Source organism: Eriocheir sinensis, chromosome 8 (assembly GCF_024679095.1).
Source record: "Eriocheir sinensis breed Jianghai 21 chromosome 8, ASM2467909v1, whole genome shotgun sequence".
Taxonomy (NCBI): domain Eukaryota; kingdom Metazoa; phylum Arthropoda; class Malacostraca; order Decapoda; family Varunidae; genus Eriocheir; species Eriocheir sinensis.
In genome coordinates, this window is record NC_066516.1 from 4,837,476 (window position 1) to 4,850,866 (window position 13,391).

Below are 13,391 nucleotides of genomic sequence, written 5' to 3' on the forward strand. Positions count from 1 at the left end.
GATAAAGGAACAGAGAGAAGGACAGAATCTGAAAGAGGGCAGTTTAGAAAGCAAAGAGTTGTGCCAGACTCTATCGAAAACTTTCAATATATCTAGCACAACTGAGAAAGTTTCACCGAAACAGTTTAAAGAGGATGACCAAGAGTCAGTTAAGAGAGCAAGAAGATCGCCCCTTGCGGAACCCATACTGGCGATCAGATAGGTCAGAAGTGGAAAGGTGCTTTTGAATCTTCCTGTTAAGGTTTGATTCAAAAGCTTTAGATAGACAGGAAAGTAAAGCTATAGGGCAGTAGTTTGAGGGATTGGAACAGTCACCCTTCTTAGGCACTGGCTGTATAATGGCATACTTCCAGCAGGAAGGAAAGGTAGATGTTGAAAAGGCAGAGGCGAAAGAGTTTGACCAGGCAGGGTGTCAGCACAGTTTTTAAGGATAATAGGAGGCACTCCATCAGGTCCATAAGCCTTATGAGAGTTGAGGCTAGAGAGGGCATAAAAAAATATCATTCTTAAGAATTTTTATAACAGGCATAAAGGAGTCCGCGGGGGGATGAGTAGTAGGAATATTCCCATGCAGAATCATCCAGAGTGGAGTTTTTACAGAAAGTTTTAGAGAAGAGTTCAGCCTTAGAGATAGATGAGACGGCGTTGCTGCCGTCAGGGTTATGGAGAGGAGGGAAAGATGAAGAAGTGAAATTGGAGGAGATATTTTTGGCTAGGTGCCAGAAGTCTCTGTAAGTATTAGAAAAAGCAAGGGTTTGACATTTTCTATTAATGAAAGAATTTTTGGTTAGTCGGAGAATAGATTTGGCACGATTTCGGGCAGAAATGTAAAGTTCATAATTAGCATTAGTTTGAAGGCTCTGGTACCTTTTGTGAGCTGCCTCTCTATCATTGACAGCACGAGAACAAGCATGATTAAACCAAGGCTTTTTAGCATAACTGTGTAAAATAGATGCTCCGCTCCATGATTTTCAATGAGTAGGAAGCCAATGAAATGTTCAACATCAGAGCCATTGGATAAAGTATAGCGTAAAATCAAGGTTAGTTGGTCTAGATGAGCTAAATCAGGTGTTGAGTCAACACTCAATCCAAAGTATTTCACTGATTTTACATGCTCTACAATTTCACATTTCATCTGCTCAGCCAGCAGTTTGATGAATTCATCACAAATTGTTGAAGACAGATAAGATACATGCCCTCGCCCTGGGTTCCCATGAATACGAATATGTTCTGCTAGGAAATCGTCAAACTGTGCAATGAGCTCCAAACAGCCTAAATAGTTGCCATTGTTGGACGATCCTAAAATTTCCGAATCTCCACGAAAAGCCAGTCCACGTTCAGCTAGAAATTGGATTACAGCAACTATTCTAGTCAAAACTTTGAACCAGTAGTCACGGTCCATTTCCTGTTGTTCCACAAGCTCTGAGTAAATCCGCAAACTTGTTTGTTTTTCAACAAGTTTGCATATATTCAGACTTTACTTGTCTCATGAGCTCAGATTCTAACATCTGCATTTTTCCAGTCACAGTATCCCTTTATAAAAGCAATGTCTTTATCAGTGAAAACTGGAGTAGCACAAAACAGTTTACAGACATAGAAATAAGTGGTACCCCTTGACAAAGAATAGATTTTAATGATGTCTTAACTAAAACTAACATTGTCAGCAAGGCACTTCAAGAACCTGATATTAAAATATGTACTGTGGTGAAACTTCTAAACTCTCTGGTAAACCATCTTGAAAACATTTTTGATTCATTTGATTTTTTTGAAGACCAGGCAAAAGAACTTGTTTCAAGTGACTACAAAGAGTCTCCCAAGCTTTATCGTACAAAAGCAACTCATTTGGAGAGATTTACATAGATTTACATAGAAAATCAGACCACACAGACCCCATGGTCCAGATTAGGTGGTCTGTCCTGAAACCTAAGTGATTCTACTTAATCAGAAGGCTCCAAAACACTGCATTTCAACTCTAGTTAATATTAAGTTGAGCTTGTTTTTAAAGGAGTCAATCGTGTGACACTGGACCACTGAAGGTGGGAGCTTATTCGATTCTTGCACTACAACATTGGTGAAGAAAAATTAGGTGCAGTCTGAATTTACTTGTTTACATTTGAGTTTTACGCCATTGTTCCTCGTACGCAAAGTGTCATCGATCATAAACAATGTTGATCTGTCTACATTCGTGAAACCATTAAGTATTTTAAAACATTCGATCAGTTTTCCTCAGAGGCGACGTTTCTCAAGAGAGAACATGTTAAGGGTGGAAAGCCTTTCTTCGTAAAATTTGTTGCACAAGGAAGGATCATTTTGTTGCTTGACGCTGAACACCTTCTAATTTAGCAATGTCCTTTGCATGGTGAGGAGACCAAAACTGTACTGCATATTTCAAGTGGGGTCTGACTAAACTATTGTAGAGTGGAACTTAGTATTACATTTTTATTCTTGAATAAAAAGTTTCTTTTAATGAAGCCCAACATTCTGTTCGCTTTATTTGCAGTATCAATGCATTGCTGTGAGAATTTGAGGTTTGACGTGATTTTGAGAGAGAGAGAGAGAGAGAGAGAGAGAGAGAGAGAGAGAGAGAGAGAGAGAGAGAGAGAGAGAGAGAGAGAGAGAGAGAGAGAGATATTTGTTGGTGATGGTTGATGTTTAGAACTATCGGTGATTAATATTCACGGCAGCACAGCTTACAATAGTAACTCAATAAATGATAAATTACATAGGAATTCCGAAAAATCATAAAGACTGACCTGCGACAAAAACTATGTGACTGTATGTCTCCCCCCTCGAGTTTCGATCAGTTTGTAGGTTAACAAATGCATCTCAATGCTCTCCAAACGACTTCCATCTCTTTTGTTTTTTATTTTCTAGGTTTTCCTTAATTCTGCTTATTTTTACTAATATTTATCTTTATTAATATACCTATCAACTAAATATGCAAAATAACAAACACAAAAGTGATGTGCCTATATATTTTCGTAGGCCAACATAGCTTCGTAGGCCAAGGCACCGGGCCTTCTCTGTCTAATGGGTAATCTGGCCCTGCCTGTTGTTACTGTACAGCCTCTGGACCCACCGAAGAGGCGATGCTTCTGGCATTTTGCTTCAGCTCGGTGGGACGACCTGAGGATGTACTTTTCCGAATTCCCTTGGAATGAATACCGGTTGTGCGTGCCCAGCGCATCACAGAGGTGATTGTCTCTGGAATGGAGGCATACATTCCACGTACTTTCTCTACTCCCCATGCTAAAAATCAATCAATCAGTCAATCAATGGGGGCATACGCCGGGGGGCGCGTCGCCTCGCCCACCCTACGACGCCAAGCCCGGGGGTCCCTTCCGGTGAGTCTCCATGCAGGCCCCCTTCCCAACCCGAGAACCTCCCGGCAGGATCTATCGACTTGCTCAAACCACAAACTCTGTAGGCGTCCCCTTGGCCTCCTCCACTCAGGGTTGTCTCTTACAGAGACAACCAGATGAGCAGGATCAGCTTCCGGAAAACATGCCACGTGCCCGTATAGCCAGAGTTGACGTTGACGGACTATGGAGATAATATATGTCGAATCAGTCTCACGGAGTAGTCGCTGGTTTGACACAAAGTCATTCCAGCGATATCCCATGATTCTGCGTAGACACCCATTACCAAAGGCATCAATCCGCCTCTCCAAGTCCCCATTTAGTGTCCATGTCTCACAACCAAGAGGAAGACAGGGAGCACAAGGGACTTGAAGATCCAGATCTTAGTCCTTCTGCACAGGTACCAACAACGCCATATACTCGTGTTGAGCGAGTCCATAACACCGTGGGCCAGACCAATCCGCCGTAAGACTTCCTGGCCAGACTCACTGTTGTTATGAACTATGCAACCAAAATACGTGAAACTTTATGAGATCTCAACGTCCTCGCCACACGCATGGACAGACTGTACCGTGTCATCCAGCAAGCCCCCAAGCACCTGTCCCTTGGTCTTGGCCCAGGAGACCTGGAGTCACAAGGGCTTTGCCTCCTCTTGCAGTGCCTCGAGAGCCATCACCAAAACCTAGAGCGACTCCGCCAGGATTACTACATCATCAGCAAAAACAAGGTCAGTGATCCTGGTATTGCCAATGGATGCTCCGCAATGATTCTGGCTCACAACTCTGCCCAGTACCCAGTCCATACAAGAGTTGAAAAGCGATGGGGCAAGGACACAGCCCTGCCTCACTCCCGCATTCACGGGAAAGAAGCTGGATCCCCCCGTCGAAACTCACGTCGGCGCTCCACCAGTACGCGAAGCGCTAGGATACGGTCAGTTGTTGAATTGCCAGGCATGAACCCAGACTGTTCAGGTCTCTGCAGCTTCAGCAGCTGGCTGCGAATTCGCATCAGCAATAGGTGGGAAAGCAGCTTGCCTGGCACACTGAGCAGTGTAATACCACGGTAGTTGTTGCAGTCCTCGCGGTCCCCTTTCCCTTTCCAGATAGGGAGGACCAACCCCCTCTCCCAGTCAGGAGGAATGATACCGGACTGCCATACGGCAGTCAAGACCGCATGCAACCCGCGGATCATGGCCTCACCTCCAGCTTGAGCAGCTCCGCATTGATGTTACAGGTGCCATGTGCCTTCCCACCCCTAAACTTGGCCACAGCCTCTCTGACCTCAACCAGAGAGGGCGGGATTTCGTCAATGGGTGGGTCAGCATCCGCCACTTGCAACCCAGCAACTGGAAGCCGCCCACGTGGAGGGTCCACCATGTACAGCTGCTCAAAGTACTCAGCCCAACGAGCCCTCTGCCCATCCATGTCTGACACGAGGCAGCCGTCAGCTGTTCGGATAGCGCTCACCTGAGAGGGAGACTTAGAACGGAGCTTCTTCAGGGCTTGGTAAGCAGGTTCAAGGTCATTCGCATTTAAATGGCCCTCGACTTCCTCAGCGAGACCCCTGACATACCTCTCCTTGTCTCTCCTCAGGAGAGCTCTAGTCCTACGTGAAAGAGCCCTGTATTGGTCCCGATTCCCAGCAAGTCTGGCAGCGCAACTCTCCTCAATATTCTCCAGTGTCTCCACCGAGGCAAAGCCACTCCTAGATCTCGGGCGCTTTCCAATGCACTCCTTGGCAGCTTGCAGAGTCTCACGTTTGAAGGTATCACACAACTCTACAGGGTCCTGCAGGGTGCCAAGCACTTCGAACTGATTTGACACTGTCACTGCATACTCCTGAGCACATGCCAGGTCCTTCAGCCTCTCAAGATGGAACACAGTATTGTTGCATCTCGAGATTCTTCTTGACCTGACATGAAGATTGAGTGTCGCAACAACAGCCTATGGTCAGTCGGAAAGAACTCAGCACTCCGGTAAACCCTGCAGTTTTGAAGGATCCTCCAACGAGTACTAACGAGAATGTGATCGATCTCGTAAGCTACACCTCCGGCATCACTATACCAAATCCAGCGGTGCAGCTCTGGTCTCTGGTACCAGGAACCCGCAATTCTCAACCTTCTGGATTTTGTAAAATTCAGGAGGAGAGAGCTGTTGATGTTCCTGATACCAGATCCATGGGGACCAACCTTGGTTTAATCATGCTTGTTGTCGTGCTGTCAAAGATAGAGAGACAGCTCACAAAAGGTACCAGAGCCTTCAAACTCCCGCTAACCATGATCTTTATATTTCCGCCCGGAATTGTGCCAAATCTATTCTTCGACTTACCAAAAACTCTTTTATCTATAGCAAATGTCAACACCTTGCTTTCTCTAATTCTTCCAGAGACTTCTGGCACTTAGCCAAAACTATCTCCTCCAATTTCACTTCTTCCTCGTTCCCACCTCTTCTTAACCCTGACGGCAGCACTACCGTCTCATCTGTCTCTAAGGCTGAACTCTTCGCTCAAACTTTCTGTATGAACTCCACTCTGGACGATTCTGGGCATATTCCTCCTACTCATCCCCCCTCTGACTCCTTTATGCCTGTTATTAAAATTCTTCCAAATGATGTTTTCTATGCCCGATAAAACTCTCAGAAGGCTAATGTACCTGATGGAGTGCCTCCTATTGTCTTTAAAAACTGTGCTTCTGTGCTGACACCCTGCCTGGTCAAACTCTTTCCTCTCTGCCTATCCTTCCTGCTGGAAGTATGGCTTCGTACAGCCTGTGCCTAAAAAGGGTGACTGTTCCAATCCCTCAAACTACTGCCCTATAGCTTTACTTTCCTGTCTATCTAAATCTTTTGAATCAATCCTTAACCGGAAGATTCAAAAGCACCTTTCCACTTCTAACCTTCTATCTGATCGCCAGTATGGGTTCCGCAAGGGGTGTTCTACTGGCGATCTTCTTGCTCTTTTAACTGATTCTTGGTCATCCTCTCTTAGCCGTTTCGGTGAAACTTTCTCAGTTGCACTAGACATATCGAAAGTCTTTGATAGAGTCTGGCGCCAGTTTTTGCTCTCTAAACTGCCCTCTTTCAGATTCTATCCCTCTCTCTGTTCCTCTATATCCAGTTTCCTTTCCAGCCATTCTATCTCTGCTGTGGTAGGTGGTCACTGTTCTTCCCCTAAACCTATCATGAGTGGTGTTCCACAGGGCTCTGTTCTATCACTCACTCTCTTCCTGTTATTCATCAATGATCTTTCCATAACAAGCTGTCCTATCCACTCATACACTGATGACTCCACTCTGCATTATTCAACTTCTTTCAACAGAAGACCCTCTCAACAGGAATTACATGACTCAAGGCAGGAGGCTGCAGAATGCTTAACCTCAGACCTTACTATCATTTCTGATTGGGGTAAAAGGAACCTTGTGTCCTTCATTGCCTCAAAAACCCAATTTCTCCACCTATCAACTCAACACAATCTTCCAAACAACTATCCCCTATTCTTCGACAACACTCAGCTGTCACCATCTTCAACACTAAACATCCTCGGTCTATCCTTTACTCAAAATCTTAACTGGAAACTTCACATCTCCTTTCTCACTAAATCAGCTTCCTCGAGGTTGGGCGTTCTGTATTGTCTCCACCAGTTCTTCTCCCCCCGCACAGTTGCTATCCATATACAGGGGCCTTGTCCGCCCTCGTATGGAGTATGCATCTCACGTGTGGGGGGGCTCCACTCACACAGCTCTCTTGGACAGAGTGGAGTCTAAGGCTCTTCGTCTCATCAGCTCTTATCCTCTTACTGATAGTCTTCTACCTTTTAAATTCCGCCGCCATGTTGCCTTTCGTTCTATCTTCTATCGTTATTTTCACGCTGACTGCTCTTCTGAACTTGCTAACTGCATGCCTCCCCCCCTCCCGCGACCACACTGCACATGACTTTCTACTCATGCTCATCCCTTTACTGTTCAGATCCCTTACACACGAGTTAACCAGCATCTTCACTCTTTCATCCCTCACGCTGGTAAACTGTTCTCCCTTCATCTGTATTTCCTCCTGCCTACGACTTGAACTCTTTCAAGAGGAGGGTATCAGGACACCTCTCTTCCCGAGATTGACCCCTCTTTCGGCCACCTCTTTGGATTCTTTTTAGGATCAGCGAGCAGCGTTTTTTTTTTTTTTATTGTTTCCTTTTTTTGTGTGATCTGTCTCCTTTGTTGTAAAAAAAAGGGGGGGGGGAAGTAGTAAATAAAATAACATAATGAGCGAGCCAATGTTTGGGGACAGGAAGTATTGGCTACTGTTTATGTCGAAAATTAAGGCGTGACAAGGATGTAGTTCTGCCTCAAGCAAAGCATAATATGACCAAGAAATCGGTGGTATGGGCAGACCGATCCTTGCTTTCGCTTCAAGCAGAGCTGTTCCTTCTCACTCAACTGAAAATGGTTGCCGAGATACTAATCGTGAGTAGAAATTCGAGAATCTAAGGGAAACCGACTGTATTGTCCAGGAGATTATAGTGTAGGAGATGTGTAGTAGGATTGTGAGTGGGACAGGATTGTGATTATTTTTTTGCAATGTTGAGCAGAGATAGAAACTACTGCATGTAGTATGATCTACTGCTTCCGTTAATTGTAGTAAATTATACCATAGGAATGTGTTATTTGGATTTGTGAGGAGTACTTAATTGTTTTGATGTACGCAGAGAGATACAAACCACTGCTTGTGAAAGTTTGTGTGTGTGTGTGTAATTCACCATCACGGCCTGCACACGTGTTGGACTCATAATCGCTATAACAGGTACCCTACCAACAAGAGCCAGTGCTGTTTATCATCGATCTATAGGTACTGCCAGGACCTCACACACCACACACCCCATCCCCTTTGCTCAAGGGAGGACAGTAACCACTCCTAGTCAACGGAAAGAATCCGGCCTGAGCGGGCTCGAATCGCTGCCCTTTGAGACCACGAAGCCTGGCAGCGCAGCGCTCTAACCAGTTGCGCCATGGAGTGGTGTGTGTGTGTGTGTGTGTGTGTGTGTGTGTGTGTGTGTGTGTGTGTGTGTAACATGTTGCTCTTACATTCAAAGTAGACGGTGGTAGGAGAGCAAGGTTTATCCTCCCCCCGGTCTTTCCTCAGGTGCATGGTGGAGGCAGCTACTGCTGAGGGTCTGTGGGGGGTCTGGAAGGAAGGAGGCTGCAGGGGCGGCTGATGGTGACCAAACTGACCCGAGCCCTGAGGAAAAGGCCCAGAAAGCGGCGGACTTCCTTACTGAGCCCCCGAAGTGGAAAAAGTAGGTTGATACTTTAGCTCTCGCGGACACACACACACACACACACACACACACACACACTCAGAGAGAGAGAGAGAGAGAGAGAGAGAGATTTACATGTATATAAAATTAAAAGGGAGCAGTTTTATACCACTTGCAGTACTATTCGTATTAGGAAAGGTAGCCTATACCTTATTCTGGTAGTGATAATAATGTAGTTAATGATAGCAAAGCAGTGTTACATTCTGCATTTAGAGATTATGATAGAAATAATATTGTTGAACATTACTCTATAGGCGTAATATTCGTTTCCTATAGCCACACATATCGTTCCTAAATTTTTGCTTCATAGCTCTGACAAAGTTACAAGAGAGCGCCACTTCTCATCAAGAGCCGCCGTGAGCTGCAAATGAATTTGCAAACTCCTAGTCGCGAGCCAAAAAACATATTCACTGGGCCACACGGCCCCCATACATTTATGTACATACACCTGCAGGAAAAGTTATGTCAAACAGGATAGTGATTCTAAATTAGATAATAGACTCATGCTGAATCGATATCGCATCACCTCTACTCCCTCCCGCAGGTTCGTCAACATCAACGCTGTAATCTGCCTCACCCTCAGCACCTTCGTGTATGGGTTCTACGCCTGACGTACCTGCCTGCAACTTGACTCCTTCAGCAAGGCAAGCTAAGAGGGGGGCGGTTGGCTTCTGTGTGTGTGTGTGTGTGTGTGTGTGTGTGTGTGTGTGTGTTTTATTTATAGCAGAGGAGTCAGTTCAAGGGCATATAAAAAAGGTGACAAATGTTAAAAAAAGCCCGATACTCACTGCTCCTAAAAAGAGTTAAAGGAGTGGCCGAGAGATAGGTCAATTTCGGGAGGAGAGGTGTCCTGATACCCTCCTCTAGAAAGAGTTCAAGTCGTAGGCAGGAGGAAATACAGAAGAAGGAAGATTGTTCCAGAGTTTACCAGCGTGAGGGATGAAAGAGTGAAGATGCTGGTTGACTCTTGCGTAAGGGATTTGGACAGTAAAGGGATGAGCTTGAGTAGAAAGTCCTGTGTGGCGAGGCCACGGGAGGGGGGGAGGCATGCAGTTAGTAAGTTCGGAAGAGCAGTCAGCATGAAAATATCGATAGAAGATAGAATGAGAGGCAACATGGTGGCGAAATTTAAGAGGCAGAAGACTATTAGTAAGAGGAGGAGAGCTGATGAGACGAAGAGCCTTAGACTCCACTCTGTCCAAGAGAGCTGTGTGAGTGGAGCCCCCCCACACGTGAGAGGCATACTCCATACGAGGGTGGACAAGGCCCCTGTAAATGGATAGCAACTGTGCGGGGGAGAAGAACTGGCGGAGATGGTACAGAACGCCCAGCCTCAAGGAAGCTGATTTAGTAAGAGAAGAGATATGAAGTTTCCAGTTGAAATTTTGAGTTAAGGATAGACCGAGGATGTTTAGTGTTGAAGAAGGTGATAGCTGAGTGTTGTCAAAGAATAGGGGATAGTTGTTTGGAAGATTGTATCGAGTGGATAGGTGGAGAAACTGTGTGTGTGTGTGTGTGTGTGTGTGTGTGTGTGTGTGTGTGTGTGTGTGTGTGATAACAAAAGGAGCAACAAGTAATCTTCGTCGTCGTCGTAGCAGCAGAAGCAGAATTTTGTAGAAGTAGTAGTAGTAGTAGTAGTAGTAGTAGTAGTAGTAGTAGTAGTAGTAGTAGTAGTAGAAGTAGTAGTAGTAGTAGTAGTTGTAGTAGTAGAAATACTAGTAGTGGTGGTTGCAAAGGTGTAAGTTGTATTAATAATTCGTGATGATACTCTCTCCTAGCAACTCTTATAACTACATGTCTGTTATATATCGTATACTATATAAAACTATATAAGTGGCATTAGTGATTTTTAAGAAAATTAGCAGTTAACTATACCATTTAAGTAACATTTTTATATAATTATTGTAGAATATTGCTATGTATGTACACCTTGTAGATCTTCGGAAACATTAAATGCATATACGATATTTTATCATTTTCAATAAAAAAAAAAACGAATATGTATATTATGAAATAATGAATCCCCCCTATTGCATACATACACACGACACACACACACACACACACACACACACACACACACACACACACACATATATATATATATATATATATATATATATATATATATATATATATATATATATATATATATATATATATATATATATATATATATATATATATATATATATATATATATATATATATATATATATATATATATATATATATATATATATATATATATATATATATATATATATATATATATATATATATATATATATATATATATATATATATATATATATATATATATATATATATATATATATATATATATATATATATATATATATATATATATATATATATATATATATATATATATATATATATATATATATATATATATATATATATATATATATATATATATATATATATATATATATATATATATATATATATATATATATATATATATATATATATATATATATATATACATATATATATATATATATATATATATATATATATATATATGAATGTGATGTGATTATAATGAGTATTTGATATATGGATATACGATGAAAAACATATTATCTGATGTGAACATGAATGTGTTATATTGTGTATATATGAATTTGAATATCATAATATATATATGGTATCTATATATAAATGATATATGAATATTACAACTGGTTTCAATAAACACTAAAGCCTTGCTTTCGTGGCATTATACTGTGTGTGTGTGTGTGTGTGTGTGTGTCTTACACACGAATTATACTGTACCATTATGTGTGTGTGTTTGTGTGTGTGTGTGTGTCTTACACACGAATTATACTGTACCATTATACGGTGTGTGTGTGTGTGTTGTGTGTTACACTTGTATATGTATATATATTCCTTGACCCATCAAGAAGCTCATATGTCTTGACATTATGTTCTTTAACGCTCAAGACTTCGCTGACAAGTTTCAGTTGATGTATATGTATCATTATCACTATTATGCATAAGTAATGAATAAAGTATTTGTACAGCATATTTCTATACAATAAGTTAAATAACAGTTTGTTTGCAGTTAGTTACCTTTTCATTTTGTATGTTAACACAAGTAATAATACTAATAAACAAACAAACAACAGAAGAAAAACAGTGAGGTTGAGGCCTGACATCAGCCCAGGCTGACCTGACCGCTATCCCTACCCGACTGACATCACGGAGGGAGTGAAGAGGCTCCCTTCTAGTTGGCCTTGCTTACAGCCACACCCACACAGTAATAGATGGACACTAACTGCTACACCCACACAGTAATAGATGGGCCACTAACACCCACACCCACACAGTAATAGATGGACACTAACACACACACTCACACAGTAATAGATGGACACTAACACCCACACTCACACAGTAATAGATGAGCCACTAACACCCACACCCACACAGTAATAGATGGACACTAACACCCACACCCACACAGTAATAAATGGACACTAACACACCCACCCACACAGTAATAGATGGGCCACTAACACCCACACCCACACGTACAGTAATAGATGGACACTAACACCCACACCCACACAGTAATAGATGGACACTAACACACACACTCACACAGTAATAGATGGACACTAACACCCACACCCACACAGTAATAGATGGGCCACTAACACCCACACCCACACAGTAATAGATGGGCCACTAACACCCACACCCACACAGTAATAGATGGGCCACTAACACCCACACCCACACAGTAATAGATGGGCCACTAACACCCACACCCACACAGTAATAGATGGACACTAACACACACACCCACACAGTAATAGATGGGCCACTAACACCCACACCCACACAGTAATAGATGGACACTAACACACCCACCCACACAGTAATAGATGGACACTAACACATACACTCACACAGTAATAGATGGACACTAACACACACACCCACACAGTAATAGATGGACACTAACACACACACTCACACAGTAATACATGAACACTAACACACACACAGTAATAGATGGACACTAACACCCACACCCACACAGTAATAGATGGACACTAACACACACACTCACACAGTAATAGATGGACACTAACACACACACACACACACACAGTAATAGATGGGCCACTAACACCCACACCCACACCCACACAGTAATAGATGGGCCACTAACACCCACACCCACACAGTAATAGATGGGCCACTAACACACCCACCCACACCATAATAGATGGGCCACTAACACACCCACCCACACAGTAACAGATGGACACTAACACACCCACCCACATAGTAATAGATGGGCCACTAACACCCACACCCACACAGTAATAGATGGACACTAACACACCCACCCACACAGTAATAGATGGGCCACTAACACCCACACCCACACAGTAATAGATGGTCACTAACACCCACACCCACACAGTATTAGATGGGCCACTAACACCCACACAGTAATAGATGGACACTATAACACCCACACCCACACAGTAATAGATGGACACTATAACACCCACACACACACAGTAATAGATGGACACTATAACACCCACACACACACAGTAATAGATGGACACTATAACACCCACACCCACACAGTAATAGATGGGCCACTAACACCCACACAGTAATAGATGGACACTATAACACCCACACCCACACAGTATTAGATGGGCCACTAACACC

The 13,391-nt window shown here is 42.9% G+C and overlaps 1 protein-coding gene across 1 annotated transcript in view; it reads left to right on the forward strand.

Moving 5' to 3' along the window:
* Nucleotides 1-10,226, forward strand: part of LOC126995394 (sodium/glucose cotransporter 5-like) — a 23,608-nt gene extending 13,382 nt beyond the window's left edge. Inside the window, exons 9-10 of the mRNA XM_050854908.1 lie at nt 8,489-8,642; nt 9,208-10,226. The gene's annotated coding sequence lies outside the window, so the exon portion shown is untranslated. The remainder of the gene's footprint in view (nt 1-8,488; nt 8,643-9,207) is intronic.
* Nucleotides 10,227-13,391: the final 3,165 nt, after the last annotated feature.